This window comes from Maylandia zebra, linkage group LG14 (assembly GCF_041146795.1).
Source record: "Maylandia zebra isolate NMK-2024a linkage group LG14, Mzebra_GT3a, whole genome shotgun sequence".
Classification (NCBI taxonomy): domain Eukaryota; kingdom Metazoa; phylum Chordata; class Actinopteri; order Cichliformes; family Cichlidae; genus Maylandia; species Maylandia zebra.
Genome location: NC_135180.1, coordinates 14,380,312 through 14,397,110, shown reverse-complemented (window position 1 = coordinate 14,397,110; position 16,799 = coordinate 14,380,312). Strand labels below are relative to the sequence as shown.

Here is a 16,799-nt window from a genome sequence, read left to right as displayed (position 1 = left end):
AATTCTGCATAATCTTCCTTAGCCTTGCTCATTAGCTCATTAGTAACCTTTACTGTTTAGGTTCACTATGTAGTAATGAAGGTGAACCAAAGACAGACACAGTCTTATCTTTGCAGGAACCAGGCTTGTATTTCCTTTGGCAGTAAAACTGGTGCACAGCATTTTAGCTTTTACCCTTAAACTTCAGCATATCCTGACAATTAATGGCCGACTATTATAATTTTATCACCTGTCTGCATGGTCACTTACCAAAACATTCCCATACTTTCACAAAACAGTATCCTTCCGCCTTTCATCAGTGAACCAAAAGAAAAGTAGCTGTAGCAATACTGACTGAACAAGCGCCCAACTTTCAAAGTAAAATCTGAAATCTTCGAAGCACTGACTCAACCCAACTAAAAACATGTCTCCAGCTACTGTTGTCACCAGGGCAAGAAAAACTATTTTGACACCCAAATAAATAAAACAGTTTTTTGCTAGATTCACACAACAGCACTGCATGACACAGCCCTCTCATTAGCCACCACATTGGCTGTGTAGAATCTGGTCTGTCATGCAGCAGTGCATTGCAAAATTCACTGTAATCTGCCAACATGCTGTGTTGGTCAATCAAATATAACTACCACTTGTGTTATATTTGTAACGTGAACTTTATTCCGCAGTGGTTTGGCATCTAATAAGACATCATATTTCAGGTCATTTCAGTAAAAGTGGACTTCCGGGACCATAATCTAAGAAGTACTTCAGGAAAAGTGTGCCAGCACAAAAATGCAGACTCAGATCAAGTTAGTTCTGGGGATAAATTCCCTGCCAGTGTATATCAGTGCACTTATTTGCAATCCCCCTGAGTCAAACTGCAGCTGTTGACACTTGTTTAGTAAGGTTACAATTTAACTCCCCAGGTGAGGACACAATAAACTTGACAGCACTGGTTATTATGGGTCATATGGGTCATTTTGGAAGGAAATGACAGCTTATTTTGTCATTCAGGTTGGAGAACTGAGGTTGTCCTCAGTGGGGTACCAACCCCAACTATTGCTGCCACGGATGACTGAAAAATACCAACTGAGCCAGGCAGAATAACAATAGCAGTTGTAATACATCCTATACACATTTAGTAGGATGGGTATTTGAATGTTTTCACTTATGCTGGGTGCCTCTGAGTTTTTGTACCATGGTTTTGTGTCCTCCACAATCCTCAGATAAATATTCTAAGAAAGCTAGTGCCCGGGAGCAAATTTATCTAAGGTCAGCCTACTTATCCACATTTCAACAGTGGTCATTTTGTGCCTGAATGCTTACCCTCATATCAGTTGACCTCCATATGAGAGTAGCCATTTTGTGTCTGATAGCAACAAAGATTCAGTCCGTGTGGGCCAGAGAACAGTTGGTACTACATAATCATTACAACTATGAAATGGTATGGTGAGACAATAATTGCTGTTCTGACCAAAGTCTGTAACGGAGGTGTGTCTGTGTGCATATGTGCCCATATTTTACAAGCTGAGAAGTCTACATTTTATAGATATAAGTGTGACAAAATTATAATTACTTTATACAGACTAGAACCAACATTTAGGAATTAAATGTTAATTTGAAGAAACGGAAGAAAGATGACATATACTTGCTGTGACCTGCATAAATGAATCTTTCAGCTTCTATATACTTGCTGCTGAATTAAATATTTGCTGAATGAACTGTGCACAGGGTATAATTAAATTACTAACATCGGGATATGCAACACTGAGCTCTGACATGAAAACACACAGAAACAGGAGGGTTTGCAATATAAACCATGGTTCATGGATTGATTGATTATAGCACACACCCATCCATCCTTTACATTACACAATGTGCAGGGAGCATCACAAATAAAACAAACCCGGAAAATAACCATACTATATGTCAATCATGTTCAGTGGGTAGAACGGTTGCCTATATATATATATATCGCTTTCATAAATGTCTTCATATATATATAAAGACAAAAATGACAAGTAGCAGCTGAGTGACAAAAAAGACACCAAGGAGGAAACATATTGGATAAAGAGGAGGTAGCATCTGGCAAAATAACAGGGGGTTTGGACCACACACAAAGTCCAAGCACAGATGAATGCTCATGTTGGCACCTGATTTTAAAATTTGTATATGAAGTTATATAGGTACAACAAAAATGGGGCAAAGCAACCCTAAACATGCTGTGGACAGGCACGCATGCATGCTAATATGCATATTTTTAAACCTGCCACAACACATTGGCATCTGTGAAACTGCCATTTCCACTGGGGTCACTCGACCCATCAACCTCTACCTCCTGAGTCTAGTTGGCATTTTCACAATAAAAGGCAGAAAGCATGAAAAGAGAGTGAGAGGGCTTTTGACTGTCAGCTAAAAACTCAGAGTTGGAGGGTGGACAAACAGTTCATGTCACTGCTGTGCGAGTTCTTTTTTTTTATTACGCTGCACTGAAGAAATTTTTAAAAATATCAATAAATGTCTGTTACAGCCAGTGGCTTGCCAGACAAGCTAACAAAATGCTGATTAAGCTTACTGACTTTTGCAGCTGCAGTTTAAACTGGTATTTGTGTTTACATCTATGTGTTTGTATACTAGTAGTGTTTACATCAACCAGAGTTGACGACAGGAACTGTAAGACGGTTATTTTGCATTAGGAGGAATTGAAAATAAAGTCATGGCTAGAGAGACTGCTGATGTGATTTAGCTTTTCCTCATCAAAAAACGTGTCAGCATGTCATGGTCCTGGCAGATGTTGCTTCTCTCTCCCTCTTGCGCTTGTTTTTTTTATCTTTCTGTCTCTGTCTCTTTCACTTTTTATCTTTTTTTCAGTTGGCATTTGGGAGAGGCTCTGGCTCTGGTTTACAGTGGGTGAGGCTGCTCCTGCCTCATGGGTCCAGTGGGTACACCTGTTCCTCTCTACTCATTACTTCTCTGGATTTAAGGACCGGCTGGAACCTCCATTCTCCTCCAGATTGTTGACGCCTGTGTGGGAGTAATCAGGCTCAGTTACTATGATCTCATCACTCTTTTGCAGTTCCCTGACTGTTCTCTCAGCCTATCTCCTAGTTATTCTTCTGGCTTGATTCCTGGTTGGACCCTGCAAACAAAGAAATCTTTTACTTACTTGCAAGTCCACTCTTCACCAATCTCACCCTCTGGAAATCCTTGCGTGTCTCCCCCATCAGCAGCTACATGAAGAGATTCAAGTAAGAACACAAATCTGCTCTCAAATTGTATAACAGCGGCAAATCACATTAGTTCTTTACTAACCTGTCCTCTCCACTCTGGCAGTCCTCTGGTGAAATGCTGCCCAGTCCCTGAAAAGACACTCTTACAACAGTAATACTTGCCTGCCTCAAAGCTCTTGTGTTCGAGTTCCTTGCTGCAGATAATAAAATTTGCAAACCTGCCTTTGTCTCTGGGGTCTTTCAGCTGAATTGAATAACCCAACATGTGTCCTTTTGCTGCCTAGATACTTACACTTAAAGTATGTTTACCTGCAAATGTACACTGCTTCTCCACTGGCAGGGGTATTAATACAATAAATAAACACTTGCTATATTCTATTTGATTAACTTTCATACAAAAAAGTTGTTTTTCACCCTCGAGTGTGTGTGTGTGTGTGTGTGTGTGTGTGTGTGTGTGTGTGTGTGTGTGTGTGTGTGTGTGTGTGTGTGTGTGTGTATATAAACACTGCTAACCCTCTTTGACATTATTCTTCCTCACATAAATAAAGAATCAGTGCATGTATATGACTTACTATTGACAGGATGCATTATTAAACAGTCTGGTGGTCAAAGACACAATTTCCTTATTTTGTCTGCTGTTATTTCCCAGCTTTATTGTTGGTGAATGTGTGGTGCAGCATGAATATCGACAGTAAGCAGCATTATTTTTTTCATCTGACCTTCATTAATATGGAATAATATACATACTGTAGCAGTAAGTGCAGCTGCATTTGGAAGTCAGAGATTATTAGGCATCACTCTGCATCACTGTAATGCTTGCTGTGCTCTGAATGCAGCTTTTCATTATATGTTTATTTATTTGTTCTGCAAAGCAAACAAATAAAAAAAATGTGTTCTGTTCTAATCATTACAGACAAAAATACAGAGAAATTGGGAATGTGATCATGTGAAGTAAAAAAAAAAATCTGCATGTGTAAACACATGACGTGTGTGAGAGAAAACATTTAAAGCATATGCTGTTGGTCCCATACTTAAAAATCCAATACAACATGTTGATTTTGGGCTTTATCATATCCTAGACCTGCACAGTCACAATATATACTTTATTTTGAAGAGAAATTGACTTTTATTTCTGTACAATGTATTTCTGCAACATAAAGGTCAACTAAGAATGACTGGAGTAACATAGTAAAATGATAGACAAAGACAAAACCAAGAATTACTCATTCTTTAAGCTTATGAGCTGATCAATTTAGAAAATCTGGCAGAAATGAATGCTCTGTGTAAACCAGTGATATAATTCCTGCGACTTTTTGTTTTCTTTTTCCATTTTTGAACCTGTGCTGATAATTTATGAGAACATATACGCATAGACGAACAACTATTCCTGCTTTTGTCATGTTTACTCTATTTGAGAAAAATCCCGTCTTTAATAACAAACTGCTCTTTCATATTGCTCAGGTAAGTCAATAACTTGAACTTATTAGAGAAAGTCAAATATACACAATATATATCTGGCAGATATCAAAATATATTATCAGTGTTGGAGGAAATTAATGATTACAGCCCTGATAAGGTAACTAGTATCCGTGATAGTGTGCACCTCTAAAATAACCTCGGCAGTCCTGTGTGTTGCAAAATATGTTTGTGCGCTTGTAGTTGAATACATTTGCATGCTAATACCTCTACAAAATGACACGTGTGTGAGTGTGTGTCTGTAATGTGTTTGTGAATGTGTCATACCCTCTTCCACTCATTATAGTAGGACATACTCATGTGTGGCATTTACCTCTAACCTCTGCTCCGCAGCAGGCACAATTACTGAAAGGCCAGACTTTTCAGCTAATGTCCATCATATTGACTCTCTCTTCTCTCTCAGTTCTTATATATATATTCATTTTCTCCTCGTCAGACTTGGTAGTGTTGCTAATCTGAAGTTAAAAGAAGAAGAAAAGAGTGGAGTTAATTTGACATGTAGTTAAAAAGGTGAAGATCAATCTTTCTAGGACTCTCGTTAATGAACCGCGGCTGTTTTATGTCATTTAATTTCTGTTTCTTATGTCTAATGCATCTTCCCTGCACTTCAAATCAAAGACCAAGCAAAGTCTCCAAATCCAGTGAACAAGATAAAAAGAGAAAGATGGAGCAAAAGAGCAAAGGATGGAAAAAAGAACATAAAGACAGAACGGAAAGGGAAACCTGATTAGGGGCAGTCACAGGCCACCCTCCTGTCCCTCTACCTGCCTTCTTCTCCGCGTCCCCCACCCCTCCTACTCCCTCCATCCCCTCTCCTTCTTCGTCTGCAGGTAACAGAGCTCTTTTCCGGAGAGGATGGGATGAAGAGATTAAGAGAAAATTACACCGAGTCCTTCTCTTTGACAAGACAAGGGAAGTGGAGAGTTGAAACTTCTAACAACTTTTGAGAAGTCAGGGTCAGAGGTCAGAAAGAAAGGCTGAAGAAGAGAAGGACAGACGGATGCACACAGAGAGAAAGGGATAGAATAAGCTGTCTGGGATTTGAGGTCGTAGTAAATGAAGGAAGGAAGACAGAGAGGAGTGAATTAGAGAAGACAGAGAATCTCTACGTTGACCCTTATTGTGGTGGCAGAAATAAATTGTGATCTAAAGGTCATGAGACTGAGGACCAGCATTTCATAGACACAAGAAAGTCCGCCTTTCCATTATTATTACTATTTTACTAGGATACCACTACTGGTATTACTACGACTGCTACTACTGCTATAATAATAATACAAATTTAATTAAAACAGGGTTAAAGAAGGATATGTCAAATTCAGGATATGGCATTTTTGTCTCAGAATAATGAACTTTGTCAAATCCTTGTCAATATATAAAAGACAAAAACATTCTAACACACTATTAGATGTTCTTTGTTTGCATGTTCATTTTGTTACATTGTGATCAGGCACTTTTTTTCTCTGCCATCAGTTTTCTAATTTGTGACTCAATTAATAAACGCAGGAGAGTAATTTTATCATAATAATTAGTCAAAAGGATGTGAATTAAGGCCTCTGTTGATGAAGAAATTGGAGAAACGACTCTTTGTGATTACAGGTGGTGCGAAATATCAACACAACAATATATCATGCGAGCTTCCTTTTGTAACACATTATTGGTAAACTGGCACCAGTTATTGATAGAATATTTATCTAAACATGCAGGCACTTTAAATGGATTCCCCCACGAATATCATTTATCCAGAATCACTACCTCATGACTCATGGTGGCGTATATCAAATCAATTAGGGTATTGAAAGGAAGTTAACTAACTTGGAGTGAAGAAGAACAAATTCAGACATGGCACACAGCAGGGGGAAGCAAATCAGAGAACAGATTAAATGACTAAAATATTACTAAAATTGAATGAATATTTTATTTCTGCTTATTCTTCCATTATAGATATTGCATTTGCTTTGCAATTTACTGTGTATTCCTGACACTTTGACAGTACAATTACCCTCGTAATTGAAGGTAATATACTGTAATACAGCTGAAACCAACATTCACCTATGGATTCAAACATGCAGTCAAGCGTCGAGGTAGCTGTTTTCTCTGTAAGAAAAACATGTTACAGGCATGCTAGGCCCTTATAATCATGGAAATGTCTAACAGAATAAATTCATGATTATATTTAAAAGGTTAAAAATGATCTTTACTGCACTATCATAATGTTTTATAATGTAATTTGGACCTTTATTCAGAAATATCTTGTGAATGGATTCCACATGAGTTTAGATACTAATTTAGTAGTAGTAATCACTGATGCCAGCCTTGCAAATGCGGGGACTGTAATAGACCTTCTGTGCTAAGATTTTAGCATTCATAGTTTCTTGGCACAAATATTCATATTTGAAAATTTGAATCATTGCACTGTCATGTAGAGAACATGGCATTATATCAGAATTAGTTTTATTGATTGATAATATGATGGGTTTGCCAATGCATTTAGGCATAAGGCTTTAATTGTAGTGTTTATGTGGTGAACTGAATGCTTCCTCAGACCCTTTCTTTTTCACACTGCCAAAAATAAAACTGTCGGCAAACAACCACACACATCACCACGTGCTTTTAGTATAAACAGCCACATTGTCCTATTCTTTGTGTTCAGCATCTTCAGCATTACCATATGAATGTATTCGTATATAAAGTAGTAAGATAGTGAGTGCCAATTCACAGATTCATAACAAACGAACAAACAAAGCAAAACACTGTACTATGCAAAACCACTGAATGGCATCCTTAAGCAGAAGTGACGTGGCACAAGCAAAAATAAGCTCTAAGTAAATGCATTCCAAATTTGTGAGATTGAAGTTTGGAAAGTCAAAAAGGCCCACACAAAGGTCTCACAAAGGCACACATCAAAATAGCTTTAAGCAAACGAGCTTTGCTGAGACTGAAACTAGGGAGGGTTGAAAGAAGTCCTTTCATGCATAACTCATCAAACCAGCACCGCTGTTCTCTTATCATTACCCAGCAACCTAATGTTATGTGATGTCATTCACAATGCAAAAAGAGCAAAGCGAAGACAGTGGGCTTACATTTATTAATATTTATGCATTTTAGGACTTTGAAAGATGCTGAGATATAGCTTGCCAAGACCTTAATCAAAACATGAAATATGCATACCAATATTTGTTAAAACTGCAGTGTCTCATTTGGAGCTGAAATATTTCAGAATGAATATATTATGTATCTGTGCAAATTTATCTGGGACTTATGACTTGACAAATTACACCGAAGCACCATTTTTGAGTAATTTGTTGAAAAAAAAATTAGAAATTATTTTAAATTAAACATTACAGTGATTTGGTGGAATGTGTTTCTATGTTGTGCATTAAAGCTGCTTAATTATTTATAGGATATTTGCCATACTATTTTTTTGCCAACATGAACACAGCATAAATGCATTAGCGTTTGTGTTTCCTGTCCATGTGTGCACATTGTTTGTATAATATGTGTGTATTATCAGCACGTGCATGCAGAAGTTCCTGCTGTTTTGTAATTAAAGCTGAAGTAAAGTCTCATTTCACTTACTTTGCAGTTCTGGGGGTTAATTGCAAAAGCTACACTGCCTCTGGCAAGCTCTCTTCCATTTTAGTACTTTCCTGTGCAAACTACAGAGAAGACTGTCCATAGTAAATGAGAGGATGTGAAGATGCAGATAATAACAACACCATTATCCTCATGATACAATGAACAAGTGGAGGGAGGATAACTAGTTAGTCATGTAAATATCAGAGGGGTTGAGAGAAATGCTAATAGTTTTTTAAAAAAAATGGTTAAAAAAACTCTGTGTGCATGATTTCAAGTATTTATGCAGCTGTGTTGAATTTGTCCTTGTCGGTGTTTAAATTCTTATCAGTCAGCAATACAGTGAGGGAGGTGAGTCATATAGCTCATGTCAGTGAGTTCAGCAAAAAACATAACAAAACAAGTAAAATACTGTCTCCAAAAAGCCTTGATTTCAACATTGTGAAGTCAGTGTGGGATTCTATGAAGGGAAAGAGGTAAACTCAAGGGCCTAATACCAGAAAGGGATATGGGGGGGGGGGGGGGGGGGGGGTTATAGCACCTACCAAACTAAGTTGAAAACCTGTGTGCAAGAGTACCTCAAGTGTACCTAGAAGAACCCATACTGTCTCCAAAGTGTGATATGAGATATTTATTGTTACTGCAATGTCTTTTTAATAAGCAAAAACAAAAAATCTTTATTACTCAAAGTTAAAAATTGTTTTTAATGCCCCAAACGTTTTCTGTACATTAGGAAATATCTCCATTTGTTTGTATGGGTATTTAGAGTTTTGTATTTTGTAATTATTTTTTTTTTTTTATTTTGGACTTTTTTTGCACGTTGTTAATTTAGTTTAGTTTCAGTTGGTTTCCAGAGTGGAGTTTCGTGTTTCAATTTAGCTTTTTTTTTAGTTTGAAAATGTTTAGCTTTAGTTTAGTGTTTTGTAGTTTCAGTGCTATTTGTATGTAATGTAGTTTTTTATGAAGTTCTGTAATTGTTTCTGACAGAAAAATCATACCATGGACACCAAGCACCAGACAGAAAAATAATGTGTGCACTCAAAAAGCCTGAATTCATTATACACATAAACTGGTATTTATACCAGAAGAGCGTGCAATATGAGAATGCTCATACTCGGGTAGACTAATTATCCTTAGTTCTAAGTATACATATAGTTCTTTTAAGTCAGAAGAAACAATGCATTGTGCAGCTCAGCAGCACCAAAATGCACCAAAGACCATACAAGACAATTAGCACGGATAACTGAGAAGTATTTAATAAAAACCCTCCGCAACACAAAGCCAAGTCAAGAAAACTCTCAAGAAGGAAGGCATATCATTACCAAAAGTCAGAAAACATCTAAGGAGTGTGTCCAGTTTAAAATAAAATTTTTGGATAGATGAAAAGAGTAACTGTAACAAGATTAACAGATTGGTGAGGGAAACAAAATAGGGAGATAGAAAGGAACAGCTCATGACAGACAAAACATTATCTGTCAAAAATGGAGACAATGTTGTGGCATGAATAGCCTGAGGAACTGAATCATTAGTGTTTACTCATGACGTGGCTCCAGATAGAAATCTGATGTACACAGGGCTATACTCTCTTTTCAGATTCAGGCAAATGCTGCACAATTGGGTTAATGACCCAAAGGATACAGCAAAAGCAACCCAAGAATTTCTCAAGATAAAGAAATGTGATATTCAGGCAATCGTTGACTGCAAAGGATTTTCATCCATGTATTAAAAACCATACTTAACCATACAATAAAATTATATTATTCGTTTTATTAATTTTGAACCTGCTGCTTTAACTCCTAAACAGCAAAATAAAATGTTTTTGTTAAAGCCCTTGAATTAAAGCTGAAAATCTGCACTCAACCATACAATAAATGTTTAATGTGAAAGCCACTACGGTGGTGTAGCGAGTTAAAATCATGCACTGTATACACTGTCTTAGTTGGGAATCTGCACATTTTGCATTTGGGCCCTGGAAAAGCCAACGTGAGCATGCTGGGTGGTGTGAGCGACATTGCATGTCTGTACACGCTTGGTGCCTGTAGGCAGTTAAAGTTGTGGAACTGACAGACAGTCTCTAACCTTCTCGCCATGCAACCCTGTGATTGACGTCTCCATGGTGAGAAAGTGGGCGGCAGGAGGACCAGATATTACTGCGGAGGTCAGGGTTGAGCTGAGTGAGCAATCACTTCAATCCATGTGTGTGTGCGTATTTCTGTGAGGCGATTTTTGTGCAGCTGTATCTACCTTCCCATAGCAATTTCCCCCCAGTGATGATATCAATTTAGCCGACAGATAGCATTTGCCATTGAACTGTAGAATTATCATCTGATGCCACTCGATACCTACATTTTTCCCCACAGTGTATCAGAAAATAAACAGAATGGCAAACGGGCAAATGGACAGAGGAGTGATGGACATAGGTTTGAGCGCTGCTGAGCGTAGTCAGTACCAGAGAAAATCTGACTGCATATTTAGAAGACTGGGATGCCATTGTCTCTCTTTCACTATTGCCTTTTTTTTGTTGCTGCCATCATATGTGCTCCATCCTACATGAGGGAACTCTTATGTATCTCCATAATTCCCATTTGCCTCTTTCTCAGCTCATAATAGCCTCTATCCAACTACTGTAGCTGTGAAAATACAGCTGTGGGCCTGTGGACCCCCAGAATACCTTTGATGGTGAAAAGAATACATCTATTCAAAAATTAAATTGTAGAATCGAGGAGAAAAAGGTAGAGGCACCTATGCCAGTGTTTGAATCTGACTAATGCTTTTGACTTTGTTCTAATAATACAGCAATTCCACTGTGTATGCCAACATGCTGATGCCCATTTTGGTTATTATATTTCTTGTCCTGTGTGTTCATCTGTGGTTTTCTGAATGTGAGCAAGTATCAGATCATCGAAATGAAATTTGATGGAACATATCAAAGTCAGGTCTCTGAGATTAAATGCAGCAGGCACAAACATCTGTACAGACCATTTCACTGCATTTACAATGCCACAAATATTGTTTTGACTTTGATTAAAAATGAAAATGGCATTGAGGGAAAAAAACAAAGTAAACGGAGTAAGGTCTCAGTGGAAAACAAGTTTAACATTCAGTGCTAGTACTTTCCCCCCGTGCTTTTAACTGTGTCTTCTAATTAGACCTTTATATGAGCCCACCTTGCTCTTCTCTCATGGACTCTGGTTAGCACAAGGTAAATGTGTCATTTGTGTGTGTTTGTGTATATATAATGTGTGTGTCTGTATTAGAGAATAGATGGAGGCGTGTATATTGTCTAGTGGTTTGAGAAAAGCTCTTTGCTGTCAGCTCATTTGTCTTTATCATACACAATCAGAATTTCCCTCAAGGAGACAGCCATTGCCGTCTAGGTTCTCAGCCTAACAAAGGCATGCAGATATACACGTGCAATTTCAGCCGGGTCGAGCTGCAACCTTCAGTTTAGATTCATGACACGTGTAACACCAACATTCACAATGACAACTTTTCAAACACACTTTAAGATTTAAAGGAATTCAAACAGACAGGAAAAACATGCACAATTATACCATCACTCAGTGAATAAAAAATTACCTTTTACATACACAAATGTGTACAGTCTAAAGGCGCAGCCACCCAAGAATGAAATATTTCCTGCGGGAGACAGACAGTAAGTGTGATAAAGCTGATTCATAATTTATTAGGACTAATAGCCACCTGCCACTAGCTGTTATCTGCCACAAATTATGAGCTCCGAAAACCCTATGTTTTGACTGTACATGTGGAGTGACAAGCTGAAACAAAATGAGGTGAAAATGAGCCTCAGACTGTAAGATAGTAATAACTGGGTCTATTCTCTGGAAGTGAATGCTTCGAGACATCGGTTGCAGATTCTTCACGCTCTTGTTTAGGTTTCATGTGCCAACATGTGCTACACTTCTGCTTACCTGATGCCATTTCAAAGTACAGTATTTCTGTAGAGTATATTATTGAATGTGTTAATGGATGATGAGATGAGATGAGATGAGATAGCCTTTATTTGTCAGTTGCAGGTCTTTTGCCCACAACCGAGATGACAGACCTTGCCGACCGTACATACAATACACAAACATCACATTGGGGAGACAGGTCAGGCTAGCGAGGAAAAAAAACAAACATCGAAATGTGTAACACAGAAGGATAATACGGGAATGCACAGATATCAACACACCATAGCACAATAAACACAGACAGCAACATGGGAAAGATAATTTCACTCCTAGAAATTGACAGTAAAAAAGGAGGCAAGAGAGGAAGATGAATAAATATGTTAGAGACTGTTTTGAATAATAACTGATTTGAGGGTATTTTTAACGATGTTTTGAAGCTACTGGTTACGTTGTTATCTGTCTCATAATTCATTAAATTAAATGGGATTTTGGATGCTGCCAGATCGCCCATAACATGATAATATGATAGCCCAACTAATAATGTACTGCACTGCATTAGGAATTGGTATTAAAAACAACAAAAAAGAAAAGTGCTGTTCAAGTCCTTCTGGACTTGTTTTAGTAATTCTACTTTAGCTGCAATAGCAAAACATATAGTATTTTTTCCTTATTAGGGTTTTTTCTCTATTTGCCCTCCAACAACAAAAGTACTATTTTGTGTGTGCAGAAGTAATGCCTGTTTTTTATTTAAACGTAAATGTACATCTACTAGTGATGCTGTTGTTATCAATAAATAGGAGATATAGACCTTTACTAAGTAGACTGGAAATCAGAATTGTTTTTGTATTGTGCTTTTGTAACTATTTCATTCAGTGTATTACAAAATATTTTGCATTGCTCTATATCAGTGCCAGATGTAGTGTAAGAAGCAGTGACACTGTGCATAAAAAATCAAAACTGACTGACAAAATAAAATAAAAATTCTTTTCATACCATTAATTATTTTTTCTTGTCTAAACATCCCACGTACATTACCCACAATCCTACTTGAGTCAGAGATTTGGGGCTTTTCTGCTTGTAGCGGCTAATGTTGCCTGAAGCTGTTGGCCTCAAGCAGAGACGAGGAGTAGGCTGGAGTGTGCTTGTAAGCTCACCTCTTTCTCACTCCACATCCAAATTTCTCATTCATTTTTCAACTTGTATTCTTCAGTCTCAACCAACCGTGACTCCCTAGGGGCCGGCAATTTGTTGGAATTTGTGCAGCTTCCTTTAGAAATCCAAATGGTTTCATACAGTTTTTTTTTCTCTTTTAACATACTCAGTTACTTTTACTCTTTAATTCCCCATAAATGGAGTAAGATTTAAGAAAAACTTAAAGGTGAGCAACATCTGAAAACCTTGATTAAGTGACATTTTTATCATTTTTGATGCCTTCCATTTTGGGATGTATTAAAGCCAGCCTGGGTTTACTTTATCATTTCTTAAGCGCTTTACCCATTAAACCTTTGACTCTTTCCAACTACAGTACATCCACCTCTTTAACGACCCATGTCTTAATTTATTCCATGCCTTATATGTATCTGGAAAATCTGAATTAGTGATATGCTCTATAGCTCAGAAAAGGAGATACAGTAACCTGAACTTTCAAGCTCTTAATCAAAAGTTCATGAAAGTCCATCAAGTCTGTTCCAACACACCTACATAATGCGGATAATTTGACATCACCCATAACGTCATTGTGATACGAGAGGAACACACTCCTTTTTCTGTTTTTTCTTCTATTGGAGCAGAAAATTGCTTCATGATTTACAGCTTATTAACTGAAATGATTGCTATAAAACTTAATGAGAGGAGTAAACCAGTGAAATGTGTAAAATGTCGGATCCTGGTGGTTAAAAGAATAAAACTTGTGGGTTTAATGGGAAGCAGACACAGAGTACACGGTAACTTGGATCATAATACATTTTATATCGGAATTCAGTGAATTTTTTCACGAGGTCCAATATAGGCCAAAAAAAGCAATCTCTCTGAACAGCTGTTCACACAGTTGCAAAGAGTCATACATTAACTTTCCTTTAATATAAGAAGACCTGCCGACTGCAGGAGTTTAGCAAGACCAAGGAAGTCCCCTAAGCTGGTACTGAATAGACTCTGTACTAAATATGCATTTTCACTGCTGGACATCAGTCCCCAGATCCAAACTGGCAAAGTCAATTGGAAAAAGTAATTTAATTTTGTTATGGGTTATCAAGATTATCCCAAGGGAGAGTAATTAAATGGAGACCTGCAACAAACTTTTTCCAAAATAATTTCTGAGTCTTCTTCAATTTATTTTCTCTGTCAAGATAGTTCAACATCTCAATTTGACCAGAGGAGCCTCCATGTGCCTGTTTGAGTGTGTTTTTAAAACGTGTCACCTCAATTTGTCCCTTTGCTAAGTACTTCAAAAACGCCCCCATGTTCAGTTTCGTCCATGTGTGTGTGGACAATCTTGGATTTAATAAATAATTAAAGAGGTAATTACAAAATGTAATGTGATGACTTTGAACATCCCTGATTTATAATTTACCACCATTTCATAATCCTCTTTCCTACATATCTTATCCCTGTTGAGAGCTGGATAGGTATTAAAAATGTATTGCTATAGAGATACAGACTGAAGCAGTAATAATGATGCCTGCATCCTATACGGCTTACATAAATACACCTCCATGTTTTTTACCTTTAGATATAAACTCAAAGACCATATATTGGCAGATTTAACAGAAACTGAAGTGTATACACAAAAATGGCCCACAAAAAACTGATTTACAGACACTATTAGTTTTCTCTTTTAGTCTCTTGGTACCAGTGCCAACAACAATTTGTCAGGTGTCAGTATTTGGCTAAATTCTAGCCTGATGCACTGGGGAACTTTGCCAATCCACTACTAGTACTCTGGCATCAGAACTTAGCTGATCACAGAATATAGGTGGAGGTACAAGAGGCAGAAGGCAGAGACACAGAAGTATGAAAGCAACTGAGTCTGCATAATTGTGTTTGCATTTGACGTTACGTGGATGCTTAGTGTCCTTTTTATTGTATGTGCATGTGCCAGGTTGTGTAGCATTTGTGTTTGTATGAATGTATATCTCTCTTTTTCATTGGAATAAGTTGTGTATGGAGATGAATATGTGATTGATGCATAATAATGTAATCAAAGGCTGTCAATCTTTCCACTGTTAGGTGACTGCTCTGTCATACTGGTTGTTAATTCTGACTCTGTGACAGTCTTTATAGTCTATTTGCCTTTGTTTTGACTGCATACTAATCATGTTTGGAATGTGAATGGGAAGTTTAGGTCACCCTGCCTCATTGTCAAGAACAATACAACAGGCCTGCACTCCCTCAGACTTGAGAGGAGAATTTGTTAGCAAATGCTGGGACACTAAAAAAGCATCCATATGAAGAGACACAAGCAGACATGCCAACACGCATGCACACACACTAATTGAAGCTTGTACACTGGACACCTGTTCATTATTTCTCTCAGTAGGGAACTTAGTTTCCTGCCACTCTCCATGTTGTTACACCCACATTCGTACTGTGCATCATGGCTGTGTAGATGTATTTAAATTTGTTGCTATATGTGTGTTATTTGCATACCTTTTCTGTCAGTAAGCAAAAATATTTTGGATTGCACTGTTGTTTGCAAATCGTGAAATATGCTCTGTTGTTGAAGAAGCAGCAAGATAACAGGCCACTTGCTAGATAGCGGTCCTTGGAGTTGGGTAAATTGTGGAAATCCAATTTAGGACTATATAAAGTCTGGAGAAGTGAGGTTAACAAAGGACTTTTGTGCAGCCTAATAACCAACGGCAGCAAAACCAAGAAACACACACAAATCGTGTTGTGGAAAATGGGACCAGCTGCTTTGGACTGAAAATTCAAAATCTGGAGTTATTTAGATCTTAGTTAGTTAGATCCTAAGTGAATTTTCCTCAATTAAGTTTTTCTTTTTAATCTAATCTAAACAAGATAAAAGCTGTATTTCTGACAAAGTTAAAGCCCCTGCTCAAAAACCTAGAACCTGGTTACATAAAGAAAGTGAAACTGTGCAAGGTCAATGTTACATAGTAGAAATATAGAGGCAAACAGTAGCTTTGACCTTGAAGATGATTGAAAAATCAGTATGCATACGACACACAGCTTTACAATTATGAGTGAAGGAGAAGAAACAGCACCAGCTATCAATGCTGCACAGTCCTTGCTCCGAGATCCCATCCAGAACTCAATCATATCTCTAACATAATCCTTCTTTCTAAAATGAGCACCACGCATGTTTTGTTTGTGGCAGATGCAACAGTGTCCCATCACCTCACATGCACAAAATTCACCCGGGCATGAAAAAAAAAACTTCTTCTTCCTGTCATGAAAAGCTGTAGACTTAATGCTCTGTAAGGCCCAAGTTTGTGCTACTGGGACACACAGTAATTCATTGTGATGAATTATTACTCACAATTACTTACAGATACTTGAAAAAAAAAGAAAACAGGACTCAAACTCACTACCATCTACTACTGGACAGAGACAGAGCATAGAGTCTTCTCAGTTACTTAACACAGTGTGATGTGTATTGTGTTTTTAA

General features: G+C 37.6%; 1 protein-coding gene across 9 annotated transcripts in view; it reads left to right on the top strand.

The window, feature by feature from the left end:
* LOC101486720 (uncharacterized) overlaps positions 1-3,818 on the top strand; it is an 80,334-nt gene extending 76,516 nt beyond the window's left edge. For 8 of the 9 annotated variants that reach the window (XR_013101655.1, XR_013101652.1, XR_013101651.1 and 5 more), the window contains one exon: positions 2,848-3,818. The gene's annotated coding sequence lies outside the window, so the exon portion shown is untranslated. The remainder of the gene's footprint in view (positions 1-2,847) is intronic. The other variant, XR_013101649.1, reaches the window with a different exon arrangement.
* The last annotated feature ends 12,981 nt before the right edge of the window (positions 3,819-16,799 follow it).